We start from the raw sequence: 8,106 nt of genomic DNA, 5'->3' as shown, positions 1-8,106 counted from the left end.
CTAACATATGGTCATTCCATTTTAAAACTTCCTACAAGTTACATACCTTGCAATTCTCTAGAATCATTAATTTATAAATGACATCATCAGGATGAAAACCCTTTTCAACCATTAAATTCAACAAGTGGTTGGCATCATCCATTTTGCATATCTTGCATTCACAAAATAATGCAGTAGCCAAAAGAGGGTTAGGAATATATCCCAAGCCAAGCATTGTAGAGCTCAACTTAAATACATGTTCCATGCTTCCTACCTTTAAGTATCTAGCAATAAGCATCTCATAGGAACTGGCAGTTGGGTGTTGGCATGTTTTAAGTAACTTGTTTAGAAGAATGTTTGCACCAAGTAGCAACCCTCTCTTACAAAAACTTCCAATAAGTGCATCATCTGGAGTTGTATCAATTGTGAGATTTTTTTCATTCACGACATGCCCTACCTCCATTTTCTTTTATTTGTAAAGCTCATTAACTTTTGTATCGTAGGTTGAGAGATCTAGCCCAGGTTCACACAGTCTATTTTTTTAATTTAGTTGTACCACTATCTCCCTCCTCCATCACATTTTCCCTCTGGTGTACACATTGGAATTCACTTTAGATTCATTTTTCTCATGCTTTGACTCACTTTTCTTGATGGAATCAATTGGGCCCCAACATGGGTCCAGCTAAAAAAAAATTCATTTTTGAACAACTAAACTGGCAAATTGATCAACTAAACATTTGATATAGATCCAAATCAGAAACCATCACTGAACTACCAATTGAAACTCATTTTACCACTTTATTTCAACTTGTCAATTTTGTGTCAAGAGGTCCTTTGACTGGCTTTAAAAACTGATACAAACACCTAACTGGGTTGTGAAAACTAGCACACTGATCTTTTGTTTCTCATCCTCCTACCTCATTGAATCTTGTCTCATGATGAATTCCCAATCAAAAGATATTAACTTTCAAAGTTGCCCTCTCGGAACTACCTGCAAGAAAACATGTCAAAAAACAATCAATTGTGTTTGGATTTGGCTTTGAAAACTAAGCAAATCAGCACTTGGGGAAATGAAAATTGGGGCATTGGTTCACTGTCATGGGGAGACTATAAATCTGTGATTTAGGCTCATGACGAATAAATAGGCTGATTTGGAAAATGGTCAAAGTAGGCTACTTAGAATTTTGCAGATTGAAATAATGGCAGAAAGGCTTTTTTTTTGCAAATGGAATGGACCTGGAAAAGTGTGCAGACGGATTCGTCAAGATTTGAAAATTGGCACACTTAGAGTATTTTTAGAGTACAACACAGTGGTATAATCCATTCGATCTCACCTATTATAGATTTCAAGTTATTATGTCATGAACAAGGGTATTGACCAATCTACCTTCTTGACACCAGTAAATAGTTACAAGTTGCATTTGGAATCGTATTTGAAAACTAATCAAACGGATTTGTTAGAAGCTCAAAATTGAAACCTAGCAATTCTTTGACCTTTAAAATGAAATGAAAAAGGAATTTCATTATTTTGGTCAACTGGATCAAAATTATAACAAGTTAAATAGGGCTTCGCAGAATTATGAACAATTCATATCAACATGACATCAATAAATGACCAACTTTGAGGGATTCAAAACCTAGTCAAACAAACTTGAAATGATTCAAAATCTGAAACATAGGCTCTTAGTCATGGACACTAGACATTCCCAAAGTAGTGAGTCATGAAACATAATTGGGTGTGAGATATTTAATTGCAAATATGGCCTCCTATCGATGTTTGACACTTAGCTAAAAATGCAGATTTGACAATTGCTCAAAACGAGACTTCACGAAATGGCTCAGAATGGAAATTTAAATTCATGAAACATATAGATGCACTAAAATCAAGGTGTTAGAAACATTAAACACCTATGTAATGCCCCGCAAAGGGATCCAAAGAATTAATCTAAAATTTCACTAAGTTTGCCAAACAATTTTTTTTTTTAAACATGAAAGATAAACCATCCACATGATAACAAAAGCAATAGTAACATCCAACTGAAAGTAAACATAACATACATAACAGATTTCATTTTTTAAGGATCACTTAATGTTGAATCACATCTAATCATAACTATTCATCTAACATCACATCCTTAACAATGATACATCCAATGTTCTTAAACAATATACAAGTCCCTTTTTGTAATTACATTTTAGATTGCTCAATCATCCACTGTACATGTTACAAGGTATGAAAGACTTAAAACAATAATCATCCATGTAAATAAAGTACATCATCATCCAATATTAATCCATGATGCAATAACATAAAGGAAGCCACAAATCATACATCATCACATAAGATATAAACATCCATCATAAGAGATAACCATACATCACAAACATATATAACTAAGTGCATGGTTTCTCCCAACCGTTAATAGCATCATTAGACCATCATGGGCCCTAGCCATCCCTCCGTGCGTAACATTTCAAATCATCGAAGAGATCATCGGTATTAATATAGTAGGAATGTCACACCTAAATCATACTACATCATATGCAAAAAGTAATCTAACATGCAAAGTAAAGCATAAGATAACATCATCTAACATATGCAAATCATCAATATAAGAAACATACCAGTAAATGCATCCATCATAAGGTATATTATCAATCATAATGATCCAAGAACATAATGAAGATAAATACCAACCAAGGATGCTCCAGCGACGGTGTCTAGGACAGATCTCAAATGATAAGAGTGGAAAAACACTACCACCCGACCACATGGTACCTAAGTGGTCCACTCCCACCATGCTGAGGAGATAATCTCAAGTCCCAAACAGGCTATCCAAAAATACATAGCATAAATCTCTTTAAGTCCAGGAATCCTAAAGGTATACTAACTCAAAGGTTCCAATCACAAAATCGACATCTAATTCCCAGAGGCACACAATGTCATGTAGGAAACTTACTCTACAAGCGGAAAAGTGTCATCGCATTTATCACATGCAAGTTACCCTGGCAGTTAGCTAAACTCCATGGGTCCATACTAATCTCATGCGGCCACTAGTATCCTCTCATACTGATGAGGCATACAATGGAATACAAGGTCGCAACCATGCGTTCTCTCTACTCCCATCTTAGTCTGTACAAGCACTCAAGGCATGGGCGAGAACATCAAAACAATTATCTTTTTAGGTTCATTTAATCCCCATTTAGTGTGTAAATGTTATCACTTATTAACCAAACTTACAATGAGTTACCCTGGCAGCCACTTAGGGCCCCGACCCCCATTGCAAGCCACTTCCCGACACTACAAGTATATAACCTACCCTAAGCTCATAGAATCATAAATCACCCCAGTCCTATACAAGCGACTGAAAAGAAATACCAAAAGATAATCCATAAAAAGAATCATCAAATATCCATAATAAAAGCATCAAATATCCACAATAAGAATCATCAAGTCTCCATGAGCATCTGAAAAGCATCCATAGAAATTTATGACCACAATAGTTCTCTATTGGCAACTAAAGGCATCACTGATAATCATAATAATAATTGGTTCTCAATAACCAAATTATATCTCAAAATAAATCACAATATCCATTGGTTCTCAACAAGCAACCAAAAATATCTCAAAATCATACTGATCGAAGACTCCAAAATGGTTGAGTCAAAACATGTCACAACATGACATCATCAAAAAATAAATCAACATTTCAATCCCATCTTGGCGACTAGAAAGTAACCCAAGGATAACTGATCGATGACTCAAAAATGGTTAAGTCACGTGTCTCATACATAAGAATCTCAACTATAACAATCAGTAATTACAAACATTTCATAGAGCATTCCATCACATACTATGGTTGGGTTTATAAAGATCGAGACCAAATAAGATCAACATGCCATCACATCTCATAACCCCCGAGCCTCTGGTAACAACCTAAGACTAGTCAACACTAGTCAACCCAAAAACCCAAAATAAGAAGCATAGAGAAAACACAATGCAAACACATGTTTTAGTTTACTAAAATCACATACTTGAATAATGTGTCGAGTTTCAGTTTCTATTTACCAGTATACTTCAAGTGTCTAAGTTTAATCATTTGACCTACAAGTCAAACCGTTTGTTCCCCCAATAACATTACTCTTTCCATCATTAAAATAATATTCTAAGAATAACTTAAGGATAAATATGTACTCATTAACTCATTTGACACTTAATAAAATCATTCACTTTATTTTGCTAAGATCAATGTTACAAATTGAATGACTCTTCTTAATGTTACTTCAACTTTTAACATAAATCAAGGATCATTATTCATCTAAATTATAAGAGAGCTAATTACTAGTCTTCGAATAAGAAGATTATAACTTTATTAAAATGATCAATTTAGTTAATCAATTAACATAGGTACACCATCCATGACCTATTAAAATTCTAATAGTTCTCAATTAAATATTACTAAGTCTCACTATTAAAATATCTAAGGTCATTATTCAAGTCATGAGAGTATGACTTGTCAACTTCGATATACATGCTTCACAACTTTGCTAGAGGAATTGATATTAGCATATCAATTAAAATTTTATTACATAACTTAATTATTAATTAAATCTAATTAACTCTAATTAATTTAATTAATAATTACATATCCATGGCAACGTTCCAATTAATATCAGTTGACTAATAACTAACTATAATTTTGTAAATTAAAAGTCAACTATAATCTAGTACACAAATATTCATATTCATAGTTCAATAATAATAACTTGTTAATATTTAATAAGAAGCTATATTGAGAATCTTATTAATAAATCTATAATGACCACATTCATCATTCTTTCAATGAATACTAATATTTTCTTGATAAATAAATTAAAACTCTATTATCAATTAAATCTAATTAATTCTACGATTAAATTAACTAGTAGCTATGTCAATAACTACATGATTATTAGCTGATAATAGTTTCGTTCATTAAGTGTCAACTATGTATCATTCCATCAATGTTCAAATTATCACTTTACTAATAAAAAATTATAATAAATTTTCAATATTAATATCTCAACTAAATACCTCCTATGTTGGTTGATAAATAGATTAATTATACTTCTTCTACTATTAACTAATCTTAATTAAATTAGATTAGTTAATAAATCATATAAAACTAATGCATAAAAATAAGATTCTACTAAGGGAAGATTGCAATAACATCTTTAATTCATTCCATGCTTTGACATATTATTTTTGTGAAGTTTAAGCATAAAGAACTCTTGGTTATGGAAAATGGAGAAATATCTGTCCTTGAATAAAATAGTCCTAGTACGAGGGCCATATCTCTCTAATGAACAATTGGATTGGGCTGAAATTGAAATATGTTGGAGAGGGCCAAGTTTTTCCAATTTTGACTAGAGCGATCGAATAAATTCGATCACAATAAAAAGTTATGAATGACTGAGTTCGAGTCTATCCAAGGGGCAGCGACAGGGCAGTTTGTGATGAATTAAGAATTTTTCCTAAAAGGTAATTGTTCTCTAAATTTACCCATTCATCTATCTAATAGGTTTTTCTGTACGCATCTGAAAATATAATTTGATAGAAAGATTACATCTAACCATTCAAATTTTCAACTTAGAATTTCTATTTTAATTTCAAATCTTGTCTATCTAATTTCACAATATAAATTCGAATCCAAACCCGATTCAGATCTAATTTCTTTCTTAAATTGAAGCTAGACTTTTCTAATGAGTTCTCTATTAATTTTTTTTGCAACCAAATAAATACATATCTAGATTCTAATTTCAAATTACAGATTCAATCATAGAGAAGTTTCAGACACATATAACAGACACGATGAAGACAGGAAAAGAAATAGTGCAAATAGAATATGTGATTATCACGAGTGCACCTAGACACTGATGCTAATTTTCCATGCCTCAGAAGTCCATAGAGAATCCCTTCGTTCTCCAGCATTCGCAATTCCTCCAAGATCCAAGCCAACCGAAACCTCCAAGTGACTAGAAGTGCTTGAAGAAGCATAGAAGTATGTAGAAACATATGAGCATGTAGAAGAATATGAGCTTCTTAAATGCATGTAAGCTTTGAAGCTTGAAGCTTCCATTTAAACTTGTCCAAACACACTAGGAGAGCCTCTATTTAAAGGCCTCTAAGATGCATCTAGAATGTGTCTAGAAGGAACTAGAAGATAAGCATGACAACTCAGCATGAGTCTTCTCCAACCTTCTAGATAAGTCTTAAGGTTGTAGACACCATGTGCTTAAATAAAATGCTAACTCCTAAGTGTAGACAACTAGTGCATACTTAGAGTGCAAACTCTTGTGTTGTCTACATGTCAACTCTCGAGAATTTGCAAACTCTTATGTGAGCAAACATTAAAATAATGCACAATCATTAATATAATATTTACTTTACTCTTTCCAATTTAATTTATTTATTATTAAATCTTATGCACTAACTTTAATAATTCCACTTATTCTTATCTTAATATATTTATATTTTAATCATGTGCACACATCATGCAACCTTTAATCTTTTAATAATTTTAATATATTTTCCACTTTTAAATTTTATTTTCAAAACTTAATTGCTAAAATATTTATTAGGTTTAATAATAATATTATTTAGTCATTTATTTAAAAATGAACTCCAAATATATTATTATTAAAATAAATATTGTCACATTCCAAATTTAAACTTATAATTTTTATCTTCAAATTTAATTATTTTATTTAATTAATTTTTCAATTAATAAAATAAAATAAAATATTAAAATATCATATTAATCTTCCATTAAATTAAACCATTAATTAAATCTTTTAGTTAGGCTTAATTAATAGAAAATACATCTCAGACTCTCAAGGTAAAATATGAAAACCCATCATAGTTAAAATACATACAAAATCAAACCAAAAGGGTTAATATCACGAATTACATCATCTGACGTATTCAGAGGGTACTCAACTCAGATACTTGTTCTAATTTCCAATTAGAACAAATGGCTTACAGGGTTGGGATTTGGACTTGAGAATTTATCTCCCCTCTCTTATTATTGAGATAATGTGATAGGGTACGCTCATCCTAGCAATTCAAGGAAGTTGATACCCGATACCTGCAACCTGCATAAAAACTATGCATGTACAAGCACAATATATATACTAAACTAAACAGGCAATGGTAGGAAGTGGTGCATCGTGTAGATCTCGACTAGCAGGTGACTATGACTCCCTTCCTTAACTACATCAGACACGCCAAACATAAGAACAAACACACACAACATACACATGCAAGTATGGGGTAAGTATCCATAAGAAAACACATATGATAATAAATCATCTTACTAATCATCATTAATAACTGCAAACACTGAAAATAATCATTATGAATACATAAAATGTAAAGTCTAAGTGATCTCATCACATATCAACTGAATTTGAAACAATATCTGATAGTCTCAAAAAAATGCTGCTAACCATCAACCTGAGACTAGCCCCAAAAGAGCTCAACAATGATAGCAAAAATGCAACCTAGGGGCAGGCACTACATCCACCCCCCCTGGGATTAGGCTTACTCCTAGAAGCCTGCAAGAATGGAAAACTAAAATACTCATTTTGTGGGTCCCATTGAACCCTTTCCCCCTGTAGGAAAATATGATTCCACTGGTGACACTACAACACACTTAGAGCAATATGATTTTGGTTTAATGACAAATAAAAAATCATATCGATCCAACATTCACTATTTTAACAACTACTAAAATAGATCCCTTAATACATTCTAAACAAAAGAAACTTAATGCTTGCAAAGATAATCAAGGGCATACTACCTTATAACATAAATAAAAGATACATGTTTTGCAACTAGAATGAGTTCCAATTTTCAGTTTTGCCCTTGTTTAGGTTTAAGTAGAATTTCTAGTTTTGAAAGCTAAGTGTTGAAGTATGAAAAATATGCAAGTAACAGTTTAGATTCTGTTTCAGTACACCTAGTTTGAAGTTTTCAGTTTGAAAAAGATACACATCATAGTTCAAAGTTTTCATTTTTTTCAGTTAGCTAACAAGTAGTGGCATTCCAATATACCCAGAGCTCCCAATGTTGAAACTCGAGCTTTG

This window comes from Cupressus sempervirens, chromosome 3 (assembly GCF_028749045.1).
Source record: "Cupressus sempervirens isolate cs-2001-9-10 chromosome 3, ASM2874904v1, whole genome shotgun sequence".
NCBI classification, from domain to species: Eukaryota; Viridiplantae; Streptophyta; class Pinopsida; order Cupressales; family Cupressaceae; genus Cupressus; species Cupressus sempervirens.
Note: the sequence above shows the minus strand (reverse complement) of the source record.